This window comes from Panthera leo, chromosome D3 (assembly GCF_018350215.1).
Source record: "Panthera leo isolate Ple1 chromosome D3, P.leo_Ple1_pat1.1, whole genome shotgun sequence".
NCBI lineage: Eukaryota > Metazoa > Chordata > Mammalia > Carnivora > Felidae > Panthera > Panthera leo.
The window spans coordinates 50,640,375-50,662,796 of NC_056690.1; the positions used below are offsets into that span (position 1 = coordinate 50,640,375).

Below are 22,422 nucleotides of genomic sequence, written 5' to 3' on the forward strand. Positions count from 1 at the left end.
GTTGAGTGACTAATATTTAAATTAAAAAAAAAAAGGCATTTGAGGCAGCCATCCAAACAGATCATAAAAATACAAGTCAAAACAACTGAATTCTGGGGTGTTAGACACTTCTTTAGTGGTATGTTCTATCTCCTCAGCCCCGTTTCTGACTTTGGGCCCGGCTGCATCAACCAGCACTGCGGAGGCTTTGACCAGCTTTGTGCAGGTGCGACTTGGCACTGCCTCACTGGGGACCACCCCCATACCTGTCCTGGTTTCTCTGATGCTTTTAGGAACCTGCTTGATACAAGAGAGTGCTCAACAGGAGGAGTACATTCTGTGGAGCTATCCTTGACCAGTGGGGGATGAGAGCCAATGGATAAATGTTACACCTCTCCTCCTTCTGACAGATAGTTCATTCAGCTCCTCAGGAGGTTCCGTGGGGGTGAGCATTCTGCCCCTACGGTGTAGGCAACTTGATATACAGCCTTATATGGTCTACGTTCCTTCCCAGCTTTTTTTTTTTGCTGGACCCTCATCTAAAGCCCGTGCACTTAAGCCTTTGTCTCAAGCTCTGATGCCAGGGAAACCCCAGCTGAGACAACTGAGGGAATAGAGAGTACGGGAGGAACAACGCATGTTAAAAAGTAAGGTATAACTTGGACATAAGTAATTGCATGACCAGAAATCTTTATACACAGGTTCACTAATGAGTTAACCTGTAGCTAGTTCTGGAAATCAAGTATGCAGGACTGGCTACATAATTTTTGAGGCCAGTGAAAAATGGAAAGGTGGGGCCGTTTTATAGGAATTATTAAAAATGCCAAGATGGTGACAGCAGAGCATTAAACCAAGCTTGAGCTCTTTAAAACCTGTGCAATTGAAAGGTCACTTACTCTTGAAACCCGCTCTGAATGCCTACATGAGTTTCCATTATAACTCCAATGCCAACTCATTAGGAACTAGTAAAACATGTGTGGTTACCTCTTCCTTATTGGTCTACTTCGTCTGACCAAATTGTGCTTTTAGGAAATTCCATTCTGTCTTCCCAGGGAGTGCTGCAATTCACTTGTGTACAAGCTGAGGCAGTGTGTTGTTTAAAAGAGCTCAGACTCCCTGCCCTACCCTGTGGCCAGAAATTTTTGCTGTTGTTTTTCTTTCTAAGACTACTACCTTTTAAATTTCTTTCGAATGTCTGCTAAATACAAATCCCTAGGCTAGGAAGAGGGCATAAAAAGATTCTGTACTCAAGGAGCTTATGGAGTAGTAAAAAAAGAAAGAAAGAAAGAAAGAAAGAGAAAGAAAGAAAGAAAGAAAAGTAATTGGAATTGTAAGAAGTATTCATAGAGAAATATGCACGGGGGAACACATGGGAACTACCTGAGTTAAGGACAAATGAATGAAAAGGGAAAAGTGTGAACAGTAAGGGGAGCTTCCTTGAGGGTCTGTCTGGTGGCTGATAAGTTTTGAAGGTGAACTTGAAATCATTCATCCTGTGAAGATGTTAGGAATCATTCATCCTGTGAAGAGGTTAGTCATTACAAGTGATGGAAAAGTTATGCAAATGGAAGTTGGAATAAATGTGTGGAATCCATTCGGTTCTAGCAGTGGGGATAGAGATAGAATGTCAGCTAGAGTGTGCATTAGAGACAGAAATGTGAGGACTCTTAGAGGCCATGCTGAAAATACATAACTTTGTCCCATAGACAATAGAAACTTAAGCTGGGGAATGACAAGTTTAAATTTGTATTTTAGAAAAATTATTGCAGTGGCAATGATGAGAATGGATTGGAAAGAGTAGGACAAGACAAAAGGAAATTCTTTTATACTCTATTAAAATAGAGAAGGTAAGAATATGATTAAAAAAAGACAAACACTCTGCTTCCCAAACTAAGGTAGGGGCAGTGTTTATGGAAAGGGTACATATTTGAAGACTCTTAAGGAGATAGAATGGATAACACTCTGAAATATCGGACATGGGGAGTGTCCATGGTTGGGTGCCCATAAAGCAGAGCCTGAGATAGGGTGTCAGGTGTTTATGCTTTAAGACAATGAGTGCTTTCAAGCAGAACAGAGGGAGCAGGGGAAAGAGTCCAGCAAAGACGTGGTCTCATGTGAAGTCAAGGTTTGGCCTGTCCTTAAGAGGAGGACTCTTGGTACATAAACTACACCATAGCATTGAGGTAAGAGAAGTGGCTTTTTACTCTGTAATGGTCAATATTGGGCCGTGAGCCACTCTGGAATGACTAAGTTCCCTAAGAGGTGGCTTTCTTCAACTAAGGACAATTTTCCAGAGAAAGGTGGCAGCTGTGAATTGGAGTGGCCAATAGTCCCAGCAGTTTGGGGATGGGCACAGTGTTAGTAAAGGGGATTTGGGCAGGGCACATAGTGTTTACTACAGTTGTGTAGATGATGACTTGTAGAGTTCCTTCTTGGACAACTGAGTGAATGTTGGTGGCATCTCTAAACACAAGGAGGAAGGTCAAGGAGAGGAAGATTTAGCTTTACACATGTTGTTATTTTACAGATCATCTAGATGGAGATATTTAGTTGGTTGTGGCCTATATAGATCTGGGATGGAAGATAGATTTCGCAGTTATCTGTGGGAAGTTCATAGTGGAAGTCATGGGTAAATTTACCTCGGAAGATTTTATGGAGTCAAATGGAGAAAAGATTTTATGGAAGAAACCCAAAATTAATGTGTGAGGATGCAAACAGTGGCCTCCAAAGGAGAATGAGAAGTAGTAACCGTTGGCAGAGTCAGGCAATGGTGTCACAGAAACAGAAGGGAATTGCAAGAAGGTGGGCACAATCAACAGTGCAGGTTGTTTTGAAAACAATCAAGTAAAATTAAGATAATGAGTATTTTGGATTTGCAGCAAAGAGATTCTTTTTCTCTTTATTCAGCACATTCTGTTCAATGCTGATTTATTTGGCTTCTATTTGTTCTTGCACTGATAAGAGTATGGTAGGAGAAATTTTCTGTGTTCATCCTTAAACTGCTCATACATTGCTCATACATGTCATTGCATTATACTTTTATAGACTAATGTTCCCTTCTAATACCAATGCTTTGTACCATCTTGCAAGGCTGCATATTTTTGACCAAATAATTCCTACTGGACAGGCCCAGAACTCTTTTCCAGAAACTGAGTCATCACCACATAAGAGACTTTAAACTTGTCACAAATTCCTTTTTTTTTTTTATCCTGATGATACTGATCTATTGTCACGTGTCAACTATCAATGCATTTTTATCTGTTTGTTTGTACATCAGGAAACAAACTTATCTCCTCTTGGTTAATTTTCTTCTTTTTTCACTTCACCAGAACCATGATTCAAGATCATTTTCCAGTATCTCAGTCACCATTAACCCTTTGCCTCTTTCTTCCACATTATGTGAGGTCAAAAGGTACATCAGCATCTAATGTCAGCAGCAAAGTTGTACTTAGAGTCTGCATTTTCTACAAATATATCATTTGTAGAAATGAAGGCATTCCATGCCTTATGAAAAATCCATCTATCTAGCCCCAAAATGCTTACATAATTTCATAGAACGCTTTTAAAAAGAAATTCAAAATTAATTTTTGTAAATTAAGGCAATAAAGATACCTTGTTAGAATAGTTGGTACTGTGTTCTGCCTTACTTGTGATTCCTTAGGAAATAGTGATTTAATCAGAGTATGTGGCTATCACTGTGCTAACTTTGAGTAAAAGAAAATTTATATAATCTATGTATTTTCTTTGAAGAGAAAAGTATATACTATTGAACTGTTTAAATATCAAAATCATATAGAACAAATCATAATCAAATTGGCAGTACATATAATAACTGTAGTTAGAATTAAAACTATCAGTAAAGCCAAGCTTTTAGGTGGGAGAAGTGCCCATTACTAATTAGAGATAAGTGCCATAACTTTATCTATGCCTCACAAAGAAATGCCACATGGCCTTTTCTTAGACAGTCTGTTCACTTTATATGAAGGCATTAGTTGGTTGTGGCAAATAAAACATCCCCAAGGTTAGTGATGTTGGTGTTTCAATGTTTTTATTCAATCTCTGTCTTGTCATTTTCCAATCTGTTTGGCAACAGTGTGTAGGAAGCAATAAAGCATGTTTTTCTTCACCAGGACTAGTGACCCAAGGTGTTATTGTGACAAGTAGATTCTGATTCTGTAGGGAGGAAATGCATTTCACAACCCCCAAATCTATTTACTTAGTAGAGATTCTTCTGGCAGTATTCTACAATTTCAACTCACTTCTATATAGGTGCTTATGCTGTCTAGCAGGGGACCAACAGATAAATTATAACTTACATTGTTGAAAATGTTTTTGTCCTCATTCACTAAAACTTGAAGGAAATAAGATCTTAACTAGTTCACTTGCTACCGTTCTTTTGGGAGATCTAATTGGTTGTTTGATGTCCAGAGGACTTTTGGAAAGATACATGAAAGGCCCAAAATGATTGAGAATAAAAAGCTATTTTATGTTTGATGGTTGAGTCTGTGTCAAATGAAACAACTTTTTATGCTTCCTTTTTGGGCATCTAGTATGAGAGATATAGAAATGTAACACTGTTCTGAAACATTGTCCAATCACGTCCTAATTGGAAATGCAAAATTAATGAATATGAAAGAGTAACAAGTAATAAAAGATCATATGTTTAGGCAACACAACTGATTTTAATTAATCTTACTTTCCTCAGAAAAAAAGTAGTCTATATATTTATAGCTATGTTTTGTATATAAATTCACCAGAATTCAGAGATCAGTTGGGTCTGCAGTGGGCAGGGGAAGTCTGGGTGAAGGGATCAAGAAGATAACCTCTCTTAGATGGGGAGGGTGATAGAGGATGAGGTATTCCAAGCTAAGGAAGCCACAGGAGCAAAGGCACGATCTAGAAATAAGCAAAACATGTACGTAAAATGGGGAGCAGAGCCAGGTGACTAAAGCAGACTGCTTATTTTAGATTCTCAGGAAGGAGATCAAGGCGGGAGGACAGATTAGGAGGGGCCATGGTCACATTTAGATGGATTCATGCGTCCGTGTGTCTACATCTTACACACTGAAGAGGCATTGAGAGTTACTGAGCACGGGTGTGGCCTGCTGAAATCTGTTTCAGGAGAAGGCCTTAGGCCATCTAATATGGTTGGAAAAGTATAGTTTGGGGCGGTAGGCTTCAAAATGAAGTATGAGTATCCTTGAGTTTCTGTACAAGCTTTTCAAGGGCATAGTGTTAAGGGAATGAATTTCTAAACCCTCAACTTTCATTTTTACTTTTTTCCAAAAACCGATCTGTGGTTGAGATGCCATGTTGGTTCTTAGATCTTATCTCTCCTTTAACCATGACCCCTTTCCCACTTTCAAAAAGAACATTTCTTCTCATCAGCCCAGAGCCTCTTGCTTGTGTACAGCTCTGGGCTGGGTAAATCTCCTACATGTCAAACAAGGAAGCAATCCTAAATACTGTTGTGGATAGTAAGGAAAAGAGAGCCCCTAATGAAGAAGCTGGTAATAAATCCTTTACAAGACAAGTGGTTGCCAATGTATTTCTTTTAACAAACTGTAAAGAAGAACCCAAGCAGACTGACACTTGATTATTAATTTTGATTTTGATAAGGTGTGATTTTTTTTTTACATAAAACTTGGAGGTAGTTTAAATAATTGAGTGATGTTACTACAGGGGAAAAAAGACTTATTCCCGACTGTTTATTTATTTGAACAAGACTGCCAAATACTCACTTCCACATGTAAGTAAAATGAATAGTGTTGCTACAGAACCGCATCGTATTCTAGTGATAATTATTATGATACATGAACTAATGTTTTTAAAAGTTTTGTCTCTTTTACTAAGTTATGTATTTCTGGTAACACTCAACATCGCATACTTAACCACTTATCAAAATATCAGATGCTTTTATGTTGGTTTGACTAATTATATAATAATTATCAAAATATTAATTTAACTCAAATATTTGGATCTTATGATTCTGGAAAATAGAAATGTATGGATGGGTTATCAAGTATAAATCTTTGTGCATAAAAATACATTATAATATATTGTAGGATAAAATTCTGCAGTGAAATGGAATGTGAATATGAATTCAAGGAGAAAAGGAATGATGTAAAAAAGTTTGGTCATGTATTTTTAAAACAGATGTTGAAGGGTATCAGCTTGTTCTGGTAACTTTCCATTGGGTATATTGAAATGCGCTCCGTAACAGTTTTCCTGAAACAAGTCAATATTTACAACATGCCAGAAATTACATCCTTTGCAACTACCTAAAGATCTGTTGAAAAACTTTAGATGTCAAAAATGTGAAGTGCTGTAAATCTTTAAAAAATTATTTTTGGAAGAACGTGAGTAAAATATTTGGAGAGGCTTGTCCTAAACATGCATTTGCATATCACACACATTGTTTGTTTTTACTTAGCTTCTTTTCCATTATTAAAAATAGAAAGATTTTCTGGGGCGCCTGGTGGCTCAGTTGGTTGAGTGTCCGACTTCGGCTCAGGTCATGATCTCGCAGTTCCTGAGTTCGAGCCCCACATTGGGCTCGCTGCTGTCAGCCTGTCAGCGCAGAGCCCGCTCCAGATTCTCTGTCCCCCTTACTTGTGCTTTCTCCAAAATAAATAAATATTTTATAAACATAATAAGATTTTGTAAAAATACCCATATTTACTTCCTGCAGAAGATTTAGAAAATATCAATAGTTGTGCTGGGTGGCAACAGAAGAAGACGGCTGGTGGAGCTAGAGCCCACTAAATGCCCCTTAGTCCCCCCTCTTAGAGATCAACAGAGGCATGGGGATGACAGGGAAACAGAGGCCCTGAGCCAGGGGCACACGGGGTCTGTAGTGACTATTTCTGTGCTTATCATTGTTTCCAGTTATTTGTTATTCCATGGATTTATCTTTTATCTCCCAAAAGAAATGACTCAATTTTTGAGAGCCTGGTCTTTGTCTTATATTCTTTTTTTACTCTTTGTAAACAGCTACTGTAGTCCCTGGCACTCAATAGTATACAACATACCCTCTGTTCACATCTCTCCTCATTTTATTAAGAGAATTTAAATTGGTAATTGATAGAGAGGTTAAAGGAGATGATAAGGTCCAAAAATAATACCCTGATCCTGAACAAGCACACTGAAGATAATGATTGTGCTGTGAAAAGAGAGAAGCATGGGATGAAGAGCTTATTGGGGAATATTGAATTTGCAGTGAGCTTGGGGTCAGCGCTGCTGCCAGCAGATAGAGAGCTCTCAGCAAGTTGAAAAAGGTGCCTTCTCTAGGTTGGGGTCCATTAATTACATCTTCAGGTGAAGAAAAAAAGCACCCTTTCTTCAGGTATATGCAGCCCATGTCAAGGCCCAAATTTAGTGAGAAGAGTCATCTTCTTCCCCTTCTTGATCAAGGGTCTTTGGGCAGTGCACTGACTGCACAGCTGTGTTTGCACTTCTGCGTGAACTAGGTCATTGATCGGTAACACCAATTTATTGGTAGATATTTACTTTATTCAAAACCAGAAAACTTTATTCTGGCAAAAAAATACATCAAGTTGTACCATAACTTTAGATAGTATTATATATAAGGGTTTCCTGCTGAATTCATGTTAACTTTTGCATTCAATTCCAGTAAGCTCTAGTTGACAAGTTAGGGAACTTCATAGACATGCCTGCTTCCAAATAGATATAGTATATATTTTATCACCCTGCCACAAACGTCTCCTCCACTTTCTCTTGCTATGCCTAAAATTCACAATATCAGACCAAATCAGTTTGTATTTGACAAAGGCCAGGGTATTACCTACAGAAGGCCATGATTAAACAACACATATTTTATCAGGAAAAGAGAGAAGATACCATGAATTAGTTTATTTATCTGGGAAAGGATTGTCCTTTAGGGAGTTTGATCCTGAGCAATGGAGAAAAAGCATTTATTCACTTATCTGTTCATTTAGCCAGCACACTATATTCTATATTTTAGGCACTGTCATTGGTATTTCTGTCTCTCTCTGTGTCTCTCTCTGTCTCTCTCTCTGTCTCTCTCTCTCTCTCTCTCTCTCTCACACACACACACACACACACACACACACACACACAAGCAAAACCTTCTCTCCCCTCTCAAGGCACTGGGTCTGGTGAAAGAGAAAAACAGATGCACACAGATAGAATACAGTGTGTGTATGTCCTTCACAGAGGACATACTGTATGCACCAAATATTGCAACATTGGGTAAATGCAAGAATGGTCAGTTCTGCTAGATGAGGAAGGCATCACTAAGAAAGCATTATCTGGGTTTGCCAAGGACTGAGTGTTTGTGTCCCCTCTAAATTCATACATTGAAGCTCTGACCCCCAAGGTGATGGTATTTGGAGATGCGGTCTTTGGAGGTAATTAAGGTTAGATTACCTCATGAAGGTAGGGCCTTCCTGATGGAGTTAGATATCTCTTTCTCCCTCTCTTTCTCTCTCGGTGTCTCTCCCCGCCCCCCCCCCCCGATGTCTCTCTCTCCCTCCCCCTCTCTCTCGGTGGCTCTCTCTGTCTGTCTGTCTGTCTCTCTCTCCACATACATGCACAGAGGCAAGACCATGTGAATGGGTCTAAAGGAGGGGACCATCAACAAGTCAGGAAGAGAGCTCCCACCAGAACCTGACTGGTCTGGCATCCTGATCTCATACTTGCAGCCTCCAGAACTGTGAGAATGAAATGCTTGTTGTTTAAGTTGTCCAGCCTACAGCATTTTATCAGAGCAGCTAGAGCTGACTCAGCCCAAGTTGACAACTACATGGGAGTTTTCTCATGGACCATGGGCTGGATACCTTCCATCCGACCCTCTGGAACCACTTTCCATTCTTCTCCGTTTTTCTCTCAGCTCCACAAAACCTACCTGCATGGGCTGCATCTGTAGGTCTCCCTTGTGTCCTAACTTCCTGTTGGTGAGCTCTGGAAGGAGATGTGATGGAGGGCAGAGAGTGCAGTGGTGTTATTTATTCCATAGGCTTCTGCCTGGCAAGGTTCCCTCTGGCCACCTATCTCTTAAATACAGGCCACTGCTCCTTTCAAGGTGGCTGTTCTCCAGGACTCTCTCATTCTGGCTTCCATTTACTGCTCCCTGGTTTTGTCTCTTTGGGTCTAGGGACAGTAACCTAAGCCACACCATCCTTAGCCCCAGGGAACTGCATTATCTTTGGGTTTATCTACACCCTTGCCACAAGTTTGTAAATAGTCCCTTTATTAAACCCTACTCACAGTATCTTAATTTGAGCGCACCATCTGTTGTCTGCTGGGACCCTGACTGATACAGACTGTAAATTGTATGCGGATGCATTTGTCTAACTCACCCAGTAAATGTTAGCTATTTTTAATATTGCATTGTGATAATATTTTGAAATTTAAGCAACATTTTTCTTTCAAGATTGCCTATTATCACTCTACTTTTCCAAACTGGAGCAGGTAGGTTGTTGATTTCACCGTTTCTATGAAAAATTTGTTACAGCTATAAGCAGAAAAAAATCTGTGGGGTGTAAAATGAATAGACTCCAAAGGACTTAAGATTTGGGAAAAACTCCTCCAAGTCAGACTAGATGGAGTCATGGAGTCTCAGCTGGAGGATCCCTCAGAAGGGACCTTGTACTTTTCCTCCACTCCCACCACCAAGAGGTGTGGGAGAGGGAGGCCAAAGCCTCTGCAGAGGACCTGGGGTTTCCACACGCAGACACGATTATACTCAGGGAGATGACAGGACTCCAGACAAGAAATCATTGTCTGGGAGGTCGAGGCGGAAATGTCAGAGACTGTCTCCTGAGTTATAGAGTGAACAAGTTTTGAGTGGCCAAGAAGGGCATAGAAATAACAAGGAAAGTTCCTGGAAGTGCCTACCAATGACCAAAGGCTAGATGAAGGGATGCGAGCTTGGATTGATGAACATCACTGAATCCCCTTGTGCTAGACGGATGTCTCGGAACTTAGACATGGCCCCCTGGAGATGGTAAGAGGAAGGTGGATTCGTGAATTGATGGATAGTAAGTTTCCACTCCCCGGAGGAAAGGAGCTCAAAATAAAAATCTATCTTAGGTTGTAATAAAATAAGGCTTATTGCTTGCATGCCCAAGATTGTGGGCACAGAGTCACTCCTGCTACATATTATTATTGCTCCTATTAATAAAGTGAGCAGGGATGGGGAGTCCTGAGAGAGTCGAACTCCACCTGGGAACTGCCAGCATGTGGAGTAGGATGCGGGCTTAGTAGATGCGGGTAGAGCTGCAAGCAGAGGGTTGCTTTATGAATGATGACCGTTTGCCAAGCGACTGATATGGGGGAGATCCTCTGCTCATCAGTATAGATTCATTATTGCACTTAATGCTCCCCCCAGATCTTCATCTTATAGGGAGAAGTTGAAGCTAAAAGCAATGGCTAAGTGCCCAAGTCCCGTGGCTGGCCAGTGGAAGAGCCAGGCTGTAAGCTCCAGAGAGCACAGTTCTGAACCTCAAGCTCTCAGCCCCTGCCCTAACCTCCCCTTTCAGGACAGAACATGCAGCCATGCCCCAGCCTTGGGATTTTATGAAGTAGATAATGCAAAGAAAAAGACCTACAGAGTTGGTGCTATGAAGAGATTGGTACTTTAAAAAGAACATTCTGTTAATAGTGTGGAGAAAAATAGCCGAGGTGCAGACCTGGAGGCAGGAAGACCAATTTCCAGGCTTTGCAGTGGGCCAAGTGAGCAGTGCCAGGTCACGAAAGGTCAGGAATGAAGGGAATGACAGAAGGAACAGAAGGTATGTGGCCGGCCAATGTGACTGTTGAGATGACTTCCTGTTATAGACGAAGAAGATGAAAGCCATTGCCAGCTTCCTGGCATGTGTAATTGCAGGGGCGACAGCTTTGCACTTGTTTGCCAATAATAAGTACCAAGAAAAATATGTAACTGTAGTATGATATGGTAAAGGAGGCTGGAATTGCCCCTTGAGACTTCAAGGAAGAGGTGACCTTTGAGGTGGGATGTGGAGTGAGGTTAGAATTGGCCCTTCCATGGGTGAGAAAGGGGCAAGGAAGAAGACAAGAGAAATAGTGGGGGAAGAGAGACAGATTCGTCAGATTTATTTCCTCGTGTGTCTAGTGTAGTTTTTATTCAAACAGACTTTGCACCACAGGTACATATTTATCTATAATTTATTGGTACTTGATTGATTGATTGAAAAGCACCTGTTAGCATTTAATGAACCTCCCTTCACAAGGCTTCAAGCTACCAGGATGCATCTGGCCCCCACTGCCCCTTAATCTTCTCCTCTGTTCTATGGAAGAATCTGGCCTTCACGATGACAGGCTGTCTGGGGAGCTTTCCCTTCCCCAAAACTTTGCAGTAGCCCGATCGGACCACATCAGTGATGGGAGCAGCTCCAGTCTTGTTTTTGACAGCATGTACCCGTGTCTGCTCACCGACTAAAGTCCACGCTGTATCAAGGTTATCAGTTGGGCAGAGCTCTGGTTCCTCTTTACCTGGTAATGCCTCCTACCAACTTTTCCAAAGTGATGTAGGTGATATTTGTCGAAGTTGATCCTATGGTGGTGGCTGCCACTCGCATTACCCTGGTCTCCTGGCTGCTTCTGGTGATTGCCCATGCGTCCGTGGCTTGGCTTGCATGGCCCGGCAGTTTCCGAGTCTTCCTCAGTCAATGACTGTATGGGAAAAGGTGCTTGGTGATTAAGGCGAAAGGGAGGTGAGGCAGGAGGTGACCTTGTCCCTCTGTGCCAGGTCTGGAGGCCTGGGTGGGGAGTCAAGGATCTGCTTTGTGGCACATTCAGAAGAGGTGATGTTACAGACTGGCCTGGGGCCATGGGGCCTCATCAAGGTGGCTTCTGAGCACACAGGCCCGAGTGTCTCAGAGATACGAACTAGGGGGTGCAGCCCCAGCCTCCAGAGTCCATGCTGGCCACCCTACCCTGAGGCCCACCACACAGAGCCTAGAAGACCTGGCTAAGGTCGGGGGTAGGGAGTTGGGGCACAAGGTGAGTACAGCTTATGGCCTGCACCAGCAATGAAGCCGAGGCATGAAAAACTATTGGTACTTTTAAAATGTAGGTTACGATAAGGTTTGTCAAAAGGAACACTGCAAAGGTGGAAAAGGTCATGTGTGGCTTAGCTGATCCATGTGAGGGTGGCTAGTTTTCCATTTGTTCCAGCATTGTGACTACCAAGTTCCAGTGCAGACCTAAATCTGTAGTGAAACAGGGTGTCTTCTTACAGGGAGATTAGACATAAGTAGCAATTATGATAGGTACCTTTGAGACTCTTGGATCTAGAGAGATCCAGGGAGGTATTGCAGAATAAATGAGAATTCAGGCCTGGGAATTCTGTTTGTTCCTATTATACCAGTAACATAACAGGTCTCACGTTGACCACCTATTATGTGTCAACGACTATGTTATTGACTTTATGTACATTAGTTTTGACCCTTTCAACATTCTTGAAAACGAGGTAGTATTCTCATTTTGCAGAAGAGAAAATTGAAGCTCAGAGAGATTTTTCCTTGTTAGTAGACAATGTAGTTGGAATTCAACTCCAGTTCTCCCAAATCAAAATTCTGGCCTTTTTCTTCTATATTGCATTGTCTCTACATCAGTAAGCTACTGCATACATTCTCTGTGCTGAAATAGGGATAGATAAAGTCACAAAAAATGTGAATCTGAAATTATTTTATGATTCTGCAACATTTTTGGTCTGGGAAAAGAGAAACATTCTGTGAAAGCATGAAGCACATGCACTGTTTTTATATTTCCCTTTCCCAAGGCAGGAGACTATACATCTGGTAATAGAGGGAGAAAAAATCCAAAACGTGGAAGGAATGGGAGCATAGAGGCAATGCAGCCCATGTGCCTCGATCTGCTCTGAACTGTTCCAGCTAATGGATTTAGCTCCAAACTTTGATTTTTAACTTTATGCTGTTATGTGAAAGAAGCTGCGTTTCTTTTTATTTATTTAGGTTTCCAAAAGTAGAATATTTGGTTATTTTAGGAATTGACAGAAATTCCATAGCATCTATCATGAACATTCTCCTAGGAGAAGAGACCAAAAATACATGCTTTCAGCAGATTTTGAGCCTTCATTTTGCCTTAGCCTACAAATTCTATAATCCAACAGAACAGTTCTGAATTCTAGGCTCTATTTTTGAGTTTTGACTCTCATCTGGAAATCATTTGTTCTAAACTATATAAAGGAGCCAATTTCAAACATAATTTAGGTTCAGTGTATAATTTCGAGTCTAGCTTGCAAAAGCTAGTTAAGGTTTCAACAATAGACTATTGAATTGTACTCTTGTTTTAAAAAAATAGGTATGGGTTGAATGCTTTATATTTATCATAAAAAGACTACTGTAAATGTCATTGTATGGCAATGACAAAAGGGGGCTAATTATATTTTGGATGACTTTTTCTCATAATCCTTGTGACATTACTGTGTGATGGGGACTGTTTGAGGCATAGTATTGGATTGCAACATTTTGTTTCTTGGATCACACCAAGGGGCATGGGGAGTGGATGGGAGCAGCTATCAGGAGACAAAGGGTGTAGGAAAACAAGCTCAGATAGGTCCTAACTGGAAAGCTGAAGGAGTAAGAAGACTTACTTCTCAATTCTTTCTCTTCACGTTTAAAAAAAGTATACATGTCGAATGTTTTTATACATATATGCATATGCACATACACACACATGTATATGGACATATATCATGTGATATTGTTTCATTGGGTCACTGTGCCTAAAATGTTAAGGCTTTTTAAAAAAATGAACTACAAATGAACAGAAAGCCCCATTGCACCCACCAAATTTATTTCACAAAATTTCCACAGCATTCCTATTGAACATTTAATTTTTGACAATCAGTTTTTAAAAATTACATGGAATTCTTGTCTTTAGGTAAATAGCAACAATAAAAAGGTGAGCAGGCATATTAACATATCTCTGTGATGTGTGCCTGATAAGGAAACTCCTTCCCAGCAGAGTCTGTAAGTCAAAGAGGTGAGAAGCAAAGAGCAAGAGACCTTCAGAATACAAGGCTGGGAAGCAAGGGGCTAGCAAAGCCAGGAGGAAATTACTAATGTGTCCTCACAAAACTACTGGGATTGTGTAATTAAGTTGACAAATTCCTGATACTCAGGAGCAAGTCCTCCTCCATATTTAAAAATTCAAATTAAAACACTTGAGCATGTAGTATGTTTAAGCTCAACAGGGAAAGTTTTGCAAAGCTGGTTGGTAATCTTGCTGCTTTGGAAAATAATGAAGTTGAAAAAATTTTCTCTCTGTGCTACTTCAACCCGTTTGGTATTATCTTTTCAAAATACCCATGCAAATTTGTGTAATCTGTCTGCTATTAAGAGTACATTAGTTTTTCGTACGTTACACGAGAAATGAAGCACATGCCCCCGAGTAAACATCAATAAAAACTGTTCGATTTCTTATGAAGCAAAGATAAATGATCTTAAATTGTGTAAAATATGTCTGTGCAACATAATCTGATATGAGAGAAATCAATAGAAAGGGATTTTGAAGATCAGGGTGCAGTTTTGGTGTTAAAAATTGGCAATAGCCACTATTTCCTGATAATGGACCCAATTTATCTTTCCTGAAATGACAACTAGATACTATTACAGGGCAAAGGGACTTCAGCAAATCTTTAAAATTTGTTGCTTGTGACAAAGTACTTTTTCTATGCAGGAAAAAAAAAAGAATATTGCTCAGGTGGAATTAATGTCATAGGCTGTGGGATACATATTAATCATTAATCTAATGGAATTAGAGTATGGTCATAATAGTGGATTGATTTGAATTAGAGGCTTTAACAAGTCAATATCTGGGACTGAATGACAACAAGTACATACTTGGCTTTGAGTGTTGATGGCAAATTAAAAAAAAAGGATGAAAGAAGAGAAGTGGAGGCAGAGGGAGGGTCAGATGCAGATTTGGAGAGTGGAGGGTGGGAGCATAGAGTCTATAGAGTAGAACCATGGGACTCCGGGTGGACTGAAAACGATGGCCAGAAGGGGAAAAAAAGAAAAAAAAGAAAAAAAAGGAGCAATGTAGGGATTTCTCTTTGGTTTCCCTTTCTTCTCTCTATTTTTCCATTTCATGAATCAGTTAATATTCTTTTCACTAACTGTTGTGGTGGCCTGAGTGGCTGGTAGGATTTGCCCGCCTGAAACTATTGATGCATAATACATTATATGGAATAATATTCTTACTGTTCTCTGAGGCTTGAGTTTCATTATCACTGGAGTATTTTGATAACATTAAGCTACTTGATAGACTCTACACCCACTGCACATGGTTGCATATATCTGTTTGTATATTTACAGAGATAGCTAAGCTTTTAACTCCTAATAAAAGCATTGTCCTATAAATCAAGCTATATTTATTTCTGCTCAAAAGTTATATCTAGCTATATTTATCCTCCATACATTAGCCAAACTAAATATATGCAATTATAAACCATAAATGAAGATTTTGAGTTATAAGAGCCAAATCACAAGTATCTATCTTCCTTTGCTCTATTCATATAAGTAATGGTATGTATTTTTCAAAAAATAATACTAGCAGTGAACTTTTTCTGCTGAATGTATGACATTTCCATACTAATGGTAGGTCCAAATCCTGTCTGTGAGAAGTTGGTTACTTACAATACTGTAGTTGATTAGAAAATATCAAAATGTTAGAAAAGAGACTGTTAAAATGATTGAAATTATCAATGTAAGAATGATGTGAGAAGAAATCAGATTGTCATAAATCGGAATAATGTAAAGTTACCAATAAGAAATCAGTAAATCAAAATAAATTAAAGATAAAATAATTTAAATGAGCAAAAATTGGGTCATCAAAATTGTCTTTTTGGTGTTTCGTTATGGTGAATAAAAATAAGCCTTTTCATCACATACATAATGAATTCATTAAAGGAAAGTGTTTTAAATTGTTTATGCTGATGGCTTTGTGTTCATCTACTTAAACTTTTTTGCATGTTGCTTTTAAAAACTCTGAATATTTTAATGCTGATCGGCTCGGTATGGGCTACAGTTATAGTTAAGGGATAAAGTGAAGGAAATATTTCCCAAAGAACAGAAACTCTGTCCTTGACCCATGATAAACCCATAGCTGATGTCAGGATTAAGCTATCAGAAATCAAATCCCAGTTTTGAGGATCTGGAGCCTACCTTCTAGGAAGCCAGTGACCAAGCAAAATAAATGGTTTAAATTAAAAAGAGAAATTTAAAAATTATCAGTTTTGGATGAACCCTCTTATCCTTTGCTTCATCTCCCCCACCCACTTTATTGTATGTATTTTCACAGTTTTGTTGGTGTTTTTTATTGATGGTTTAGGATGTTTGAGATGGGGAATTATGAAGCCAACAATTAAAATTTCTTTCTGGATTTCACAACCAAAAACATTTATGGATGCTCAATGTAACAGTTTTCTCTTCTGTATTTTCATACAAAGTGGCCAATCATCAGGCACTCTAATTATTAGGTTTACTACTGCACAGGGGTGGAACAGGCATTTATTTTGCAGTAAAATGTGCTTTTGAACATGTATTAAAACCCCTTAGCTAGTATGATATTTGGTCCTACTGTCTTTTAAAAGAGACTCTGCCAGTAACTACCCATGGGTCAACCACCAAGTTGAGGACTTTAGTAGGAATCGTTAGTAGGAATTAAAATGTAAATAAGAAAATATTTTTTAAAATGTTTTTTTAAATTTATTTTGAGAGAGACTTAGAGGTAGGAGAGAGGGACAGAGAGAGAGGGAGACAGAATATGAAGCACGCTCCAGGCTCCAAGCTGTCAGCACAGAGCCCCATATGGGCTTGAATTCACGAATTGTGAGATTGTGACCTGAGCCGAAGTAGGCCACTTAACCAACTGAGCAACCTAGGAGCCCCAAGAACATCTTTCTTGTATAAACTTGCATTCATAAAAATGGATTTATTTCTGAAAATGCATTCTAAAGTCACAATCTCTGTAAGTATTCAGACCCCCCCATGGATACTTAATATCACCAACATCGGAGAGTACCCATAGCATACAGTCTCTGAGGTCCCTCAGAGGTTAAGTCCTGATGTGACAGAATGGTGCTTTTCAAGTATTGATGTACATCTGAATCACCAGAAAACTTGTTGAAATGTAGATTTGGATTCAGCTGGTGTGTGGTGGGGATGCGGATGCTGCACGTCTGACTTCCACGCTTTATGTAACACGGGAATAAAGGCATTAATTACAGTTTGGCTGTCCTAATGGAAAGAAGCAGATGAATAATCCAAAATCCATTCATAAGTGACTTTAGAATATTCCTTTGTGCTTATCTGGTAATGAGTTTATATTGCATTTTAAAAATTTAGAACACTTTAATTGAAACTTTCTAAGGAACAATTACAAAGATTTGGGAAACCCTAGAATGTGGCAGTGACTCCCTAATATGTTCCTCCTGATTTTTTTTCTTTTTGAGAGAAAAGTTAATCAGTTTACATGCTGCTTCTTGATAATGTAGAGTTGCTTTATTTTTCTCTAGGAGTCTTATCTGTCTGGTTTCTTTTTAGTATGCATTTAAATTTCTATCTTAGGGAAATGTGTGTTGGATTCTTTGTACTTTATAAGCTTTCTTATTGAAGTAATGTTAAAGATGATAGATGGACTCCCAAGGCAACATAGAAAAATTATTTTGTCTAGGTGATATGGAACTATATAAAGCAGGTTCCAGGCTGGGAGAATAGGGAGTTTTGTAGAAGAGGAGCAGGAGGATGAAGAAGAAGAGGAAGAAAACAAAAGGTTGCTACTCTCCTGGGTACAAAGCCTAACTTCAATGAAATTTTTAAATGGCAAAGTACACCTTTGACACTCGGCCATTGTCAAATATTCAGCTGTCTTTCCATTTTAGCCCTTTCCTTATGATACCCCATGTTCCATTAATTCAAATTACCTAAGCCCTTATGAGAATGAGTGATGCCCAGGGCCCCATGTAGAGTGCATGGATTGTGCTGTGCACACCTTCAGAGGACAACATTTCCTGGAATTGAGCATGAGGCATGGAATCACCTTAAGAAACTTGCCTGAATGCAAATTCCTATGCCTATTTCAAACCTGCCAATTTAGAGTCTCTGGGGTGGGGCCCCACACTGTGCATTTCTCTCAAATTCTAGAATGTGATATTACATATGGTATAGTCTGAAGACCACCAGCCTACATTTGCCATGTCATATATGTCTGCTCTATTGCACATAATTGTTATTTTGCTGCCCCACAAATTTAACGTCGAATTTCTCTAATATAGCTTGGTGAGTACTGGTAAAGGGATAGATGTATAATATTCTCCAAAAATTTGGATTTTAAAAGAACATTATTCACTGAAATAAAACTCTATTGGCACAATTTTAGCCATTATGAGAGAGAGAAAGGGTTTCTAAGATAAGTATAGTTAGGAAGGAAAGAGATATGTTGGGCATAGGTACAACCACATGGACAGGATTTAAAAAAAATTTTTTTTTAACGTGTATTCATTGTTGAGAGAGAAGAGTGAGCAGGAGAGGGGTAGAGAGAAAGGGAGACACAGTATATGAAGCAGGCTGCAGGCTTCGAGCTGTCAGTACAGATCCCGATGCGGGGCTCAAACCCACAAACCCTGAGATCATGACCTGAGCTCAAGTTGGGGGGCTTAACTGACTGAGCCACCCAGGCACCCCCACGTGGACAGGATTTTTATAACTGAGATTCTCCACTCAAGTAAAATCTTCAAAGATCTTATTTTCTTGTGAGAAAAGAAAATTTGATGTTTCTTTTGAGAAAAGTTCCCCTCTTCCTTATGAACCTAAAGATTCCCAAATAGTTACAAGCCCTCCCATCCACACACCATCATGTATAGTTATCTTTGTAGTGATGAGGCAGGTTCTGTAGGTGATAGAAATTTGGGGCAGAAACTGCCATTTTTGTGTGTGGATAATTTGTAAATCGTGATGGTGCATAAGCTTTGTGGTTTCATGATATTTTCTAGATTACTAAAACAAGGTCAGGGAGGAAGTAGCAATTACCTTGCTCCACAAATATCCACTTCTGAGTCTTTCCCATGGAACCAGTCAACAAAATAGTTGATGAAATTAAGAAGATAATCTGGCTAATTACAGCCTCCCTTTCTTTTTTCTTTTCTTTCTTTCTTTCTTTCTTTCTTTCTTTCTTTCTTTCTTTCTTTCTTTCTTTCTTTCTTCTTTCTGGTTAGAGGAAGGCTGTCTGTTGGTAGGAGTTTAGATTTACTATGTAAAATATGCTTACAATTAATTGAGGGTGATTTATGGTTACAACCCTAAATGGAGAGAGGACAGGTCTGAGGTTGAGATGAAAAATCACACACCTTAAACGTCTAACTTTGATTCTTGCATCCACACAGATACTCCTTTTAGTCTGTATTTATTTCTTTTTCCCACTCTTCATCTGTGAAATGGTGAAGTAATAACTACCATGCAGCAATGTTCCTTGGGAGTAATCAGTGTTTTTCCCAAGATGAAAAATAGTTTGTATGTGGAATGAATGGTATTATTTTAATTATAACCACATGCTGTGCATAAAATATGTCATTAGGCAGAAAGTTTTGTTTCGTTTTGTTTTTAAACTCAGAAGTGGAAAATGGTGAGAGACAATGAAAATGCACTACTTTACAGACACGGTGAGATTCGAAATTGAATCTCAACTATAGTAAGACTCACACATTTAAAAAATAACATGAGGTTTCGGTGTTTGTTTTTATGAGATCGGATCTTGCTGGTTCTTGGGAAGGGAGGATGAGGACCACTGAGATCAGTGATGGTAAACTCTTCAGAACTCTTCTATGAATAGAAGGGACTCTGGAGGGGGAAGAAAAAACAATGTGAAGATAAAAGAGCTCAGTTCCTTCCTAATGTTCTTGTCAAGTTTGTAGGGGTCCCAGTCCTCCAGCTAACTCATATTTGATGATATGTTGTGGTCTCACTGTTAGATAAGGCTCAGAATTCTTGGAGAGAAGAGGTCAATGCCCTTCAACCTTCTAGACCTAATACACGATGTCCTTTAAAATTGAGAGTGATCTCTTAGGGAAAAACTGTAATAAAGGCAATACCTGCTTCAAAATCTTTTTGAAATAAACTCCAGTGGCTTTGGGGATAATTGGGAGATTAGATTTAGGGGAGAAAAGTTGGCTAAAAATAAGCCAATGATTTGATTAGCTGTGGGCTGTACAATATATGTGGATATTTAAATTAAAATTAAATAAAATTAAATAAAATTTAAAATACAGTCCTCTGTATGCCAGTCATTCTGGCATATTTCAAGTGCTCAACAGTCACCAGAGGCTAATGGCTAGTGTATCAAATGTATTGATATAGAACGTGTCCATCATTGCATAACATTCTATTGGCCAGCCCTGAACTCAGTCTTATGGGCAGAATATCCCATAATGAAAGGCCTTTCTGTACCCTAAATGGGTCACAAGTCTGACCTGGTGCCCATACTTTCTTTTCAACATCATGTTAAAACTGCATCTACAGATTCCCCACTGATCACTTACCTTTTTATCACCTTGAAAGAAACAGAGTGAAATCCAGCAGATACTTTTGATTGGATAGAATACATAGTTGGAATTTTTACTGAGATAGGGATACCATGTTTTTCATTGACTGGTATATTGAAATATAATCACACAGGCTCCAGGAATCCTCATGATCAACAATAAGAATCTTTATTTGAAAGGGGCATCCCAAACACTAGCCTGCTTGTAGTAATAGGGGCTCCTCTAATCAATCCAGCAGTCATGCAGGCAGTGAGCAAGCAAACAGCTATTAGTTTAACAATGTTTGGGCACAATGGGGATGGAAGACTCTTTAAAGGTGTTCATATGAGTGTGAGGGCCAGTTATCTGTAGTAGAAAAAGATATGGACTTGGGATCCAAATAAACTCAAGTGTATATTCTAGGGCTTTAACTCTGGAAAGGAAAAGAGTATCTGTCCAAAGCTTCAGGCTCCTCTGTGGTGTGGCCTCCTTTTGAAGGGGACCGGGTGAAATTTGGGGATAGACATGCCAGAGGCCAGATCTTGTGGAGGAAGGTAGAAGCAGAGGGTGAGTGACAACAGATTTTGACAGATTTACTTATTTTTTTTTTCCAAACACAGAAATTCTTTTTTGAAATAAAAAAGCACTAGGATACAGCACTAGGTAACAGCACTAGGATACAGGATCTGACCTGTAACCAAAGATATTTTTATCTTTTCTATTTATAGGAACACTAAAAGGCAGTCTTTCCACTGGCTACAGTTCTTTGTATTTCTCAGCCTTCTAGTTGACTGAAAAAACAACCAATCAACTAACTTTACAACTTCAGATCAAATGAGAGGAAGACAATGGCATTCAATCAAAGAATGAGGTGCCTAAATCAGATAGTTGTTTGTTTGGGGAAAAGGAGATGCTGGCATGGAATTGTCACCGTTTTGGCAAATGTAAAAGAAAAACAAACAAACAAAAATTGGAAGTTATAAACAGATTTGTTAACCAGAAGAAAAGATAAATTATACATACATAACAAATATATACATATTTCATTGTAGCTTTCATCACTAGAAATTTTTGAACTCAATTAAATTTTATAAAATATTATAGGAAAGAGAGGACATAAGATAACAGAGATGAAAAAATATGTGTGCCAAGACATATAAGGTAATATAAAAGTTGTTAGGTACGGTAAATAAAAATGTTATAATTTTTTAAAAGTAGAAATAAAATTTTTACCTGTTGTAAACAAAGAACAGGCCTGACATAGCAGAAGATCAAGAATTACAAAAAAGATTAAATTAAGAAGTTGTCTAGAATGCAGAGGAAAAGAAAAAGAGGTAAAAACAAATTAATGGAAAGATGATAAATATAAAAGACGAACAGAAAAATATTGAAAACTTGCTGTTTTTCTGAAGAATTAGAATAAATAATCTACAAGAAATATGCAAAAGGATTATGAGAGAAAACATTCCGAACTAAAGAATAAACTTACTCTGTAAACTCAAATGGCCCATGATTTGTCAAATGTTACTAAAAGGAATGGAATATAAACACATTCTGATAAAAGCTCGGATACTTAACAATGAAAAAGAAACCCACACATATCTAGGATGCAGAAATACATTAAATACAATAAGGAGAAAACATCTGGATTTCAAACTTTTTCCACAACTTTGAAGAGAAAGCAATAGAGCAGCATTTATAGCAGGACTTTCTAGCAGGTCTTTGCAATGTGGCATCGCAGAGGAAATGAAGTGTTGCATGGTAAATGCTCAGGGCTGTTTGCAGCCGGGTGACTAGTGTGGAGTTCCAAGACCAGGGTGTTTGTTCAACCGCCCACAGGGCTGGGTGATTCCGACCCTTGTCATCATTCCTGTAACCCATTCTTGGCACACTGG

At 39.0% G+C, this 22,422-nt stretch overlaps 1 pseudogene; it reads right to left on the reverse strand.

Annotated features, from left to right (window-relative positions):
- Nucleotides 1-11,216: 11,216 nt before the first annotated feature.
- On the reverse strand, nt 11,217-22,408 carry LOC122203116 (annotated as a pseudogene).
- Between the last annotated feature and the right edge of the window lie 14 nt (nt 22,409-22,422).